This window comes from Stegastes partitus, unplaced genomic scaffold (genome assembly GCF_000690725.1).
Source record: "Stegastes partitus isolate 25-593 unplaced genomic scaffold, Stegastes_partitus-1.0.2 Scaffold188, whole genome shotgun sequence".
In the NCBI taxonomy this organism is placed as follows: domain Eukaryota; kingdom Metazoa; phylum Chordata; class Actinopteri; family Pomacentridae; genus Stegastes; species Stegastes partitus.
This window is the reverse complement of record NW_007577919.1, coordinates 639715-642275: the sequence shown is the minus strand read 5'-3', so window position 1 is coordinate 642275 and position 2561 is coordinate 639715. Positions and strand designations below refer to the sequence as shown.

The following is a 2561-nucleotide window of genomic DNA, read 5'->3' as shown; positions in this document are numbered from 1 at the left end:
CTATAACGACGAACTTTCACCTTGGATAAACTTGATTTGAGGTTCTATGTTGGTACATCAGGTTCTACAGATGTTAGTGTGAACAGTTGGTGAAATGTCACCCAAAGACTGTGTTTTAGCAGAAACATGGATCCATCCATAGATAGACACTGACAGGAACATTCTGAGGACACTACACCATCCTGGTTTCTTCTTCTGCTTCTTTTTTTTTTTTGCCATTTTCAAGGCCCAGTAATTAAAGATGTGACCTCTGCTGGATCCATTCAATCATTCTGATCTGCTGGAAACTATCCCGTCAGTGTCCTCGCCACATTTCATGGCTGCTGGAGTTTTATTTGTGGAGATATCGAACCCTGAAAATGGCTCCGCGGGATTAAAATGCAGGAATCTCCTCCGTCTGACAGCAGCGAGCGAATCAAAGGCTCTCAGATGAATCAGCTGCCAGAGTGAAAGTCCTCTCAGTGGTTTTCTGCCTGTTTGACAGCGAGTGCAGAGTGTATTAAATTTAAAGTCGCCGGCCGACCCGAGCTCTGATAATCAAGTTAAGAGGGTTGTTCAGCCGCTTCACCTGTGAAATGCTTTAAAAAATGAGGTCACCTGGATGCGGTTCATCATCGATCGACGGCTGCTGCAGCTGTGAAGCTTCAAACTGGGATCCTGTTTGCATCCACCACCACCAGCACCACCAGCACCACCAGCTCATTACAACGTGCTCATGATCAGCTGTTAACCCTTCATGTACCAGCACGTGACCCTGAAAACAGCCTCCCAGTTTAAAGTAGGTCACTGCAGCAACTTTAAAAAGCTGCTTCTGGTCTGGAAGCTGCAACGTTCAACACCAAACAACAAACTGAGGGNCATTTTGGTTTTCATCAGAGCAAAGAACCTTCTTCCAGTTGACTTCAGAGACTTTATTTAACAATCTCATCATCTGAAATCAGCTAAAAGGATGCCTGCATTGGCCGGGAATCGAACCCGGGCCTCCCGCGTGGCAGGCGAGAATTCTACCACTGAACCACCAATGCTGGACAAGCAGCAGGAAATACCATATTTGGAAAAAAAAATCGCAAGTTAGAACTAAACACACAAAATGACCACAAGAAATAAACAGAAAAGTCAACAAATCGTCACAAAAAGTCATTAAATGAACACAAATATAAAAGAAATACTCTTAAAAGCTCAAAGAAGTCCAGATAAAGGTCACAAAATGAGCACAGAAGGACATGCAAAGACAATAGAAGAACACAGAATGACCAAAAAGACATCAAATGTGTACTAATGGTCACAAAATGACCACAAAAAGATGTAACATGACGAAAAATCACACAAAACATCTACAAATCGTCACAAATAAAGAAATAATTACCAAAAAAGACATAAAGATAACTCCAAAATAACCTATCATGTTTCAAATACTGTTACACACAAGGAGGTGATTAACCACCACAGAAGTCTCTGTCATGGTGCCCTTTACTAGGTAAACTCCCACAATGCTCTCTGTTGTAAACGTGAACAGACTGGAGGCAGAAATAGAGTTTTTATTAACACACTGCAGAGATAATCAGCTGTCAAGTATATACACTGGGTTGATTTTAATGTATTTATAGTTACATTGCTGTTAAAACTGTGCATGCATTGGCCGGGAATCGAACCCGGGCCTCCCGCGTGGCAGGCGAGAATTCTACCACTGAACCACCAATGCTGGATGAGCAGCAGGAAATACCATATTTGGAAAAAACGTGAGTTCACAACTACGGTGAAGGCAGAAGGTTTCAGATCAGAACATGACCACAAAAAGACATAAAAAGACCACAAACAAACCTGAATGTCTGAAAATGGTCTCAAAATGACCAAGAATAGATAAACAACGATGAGAGCCTGTTCAGACTTTATCCTTTAAAGTTGATTGACAGGAGAAGTCCATGAACACTGTGATGGTTCAGTGAGTTTTAACAACAGGAAGCATGAGCTTTACCTGTGTTTGAAGAACATAACAGTGTGTTGGATTACAACTGGATTCACCTAAAGCTACGCGTGCATTGGCCGGGAATCGAACCCGGGCCTCCCGCGTGGCAGGCGAGAATTCTACCACTGAACCACCAATGCTGGATGAGCATCAGTAAATACCATATTTGGAAAAAAAACTTATTTGTCCCTTGAAAGTGGCTGAAAGTTCTTATTTCAGGTGTCGGTGCAGGAAAATTCTGCAAAATCAGCATCAAATGTTGTTCAGTTTCAACATGAAGACAACATGGAAGCAGTTTGTAACGTTGCACACATGATGACAACATATAGAACCTACGAACACTAGTTTGTGTTTCCTACCAATGAGTCCACATCAACTTTTAACGGAACTAATTAAAAACTGAAACCTTGGAATAACTGTTGTCTGTTCTTCACCAGTCACACCCTTATGGGAGCATGACAAAGTGAACACCACTGTAAAAAAAAAAAACCTTGTATTAAATCTGGACTAGAGTTCACCAGAAGACGTGAAGACTCTGAAGTCAACTGGAGGAAGGTTCTTTGGTCTGATTGAACCAAAATGGAGCTTTTTGTCC

General features: G+C 41.8%; 3 non-coding genes across 3 annotated transcripts; all 3 read right to left on the bottom strand.

Annotated features, from left to right (window-relative positions):
• Positions 1-954: 954 nt before the first annotated feature.
• trnag-gcc (transfer RNA glycine (anticodon GCC)) lies at positions 955-1025 on the bottom strand. Its single transcript has one exon. It is a non-coding gene; the product is annotated as a tRNA-Gly (tRNA).
• Positions 1026-1631: 606 nt separating this feature from the next.
• Positions 1632-1702, bottom strand: trnag-gcc (transfer RNA glycine (anticodon GCC)). The gene has a single exon. It is a non-coding gene; the product is annotated as a tRNA-Gly (tRNA).
• Positions 1703-2035: 333 nt separating this feature from the next.
• On the bottom strand, positions 2036-2106 carry trnag-gcc (transfer RNA glycine (anticodon GCC)). The gene has a single exon. It is a non-coding gene; the product is annotated as a tRNA-Gly (tRNA).
• Between the last annotated feature and the right edge of the window lie 455 nt (positions 2107-2561).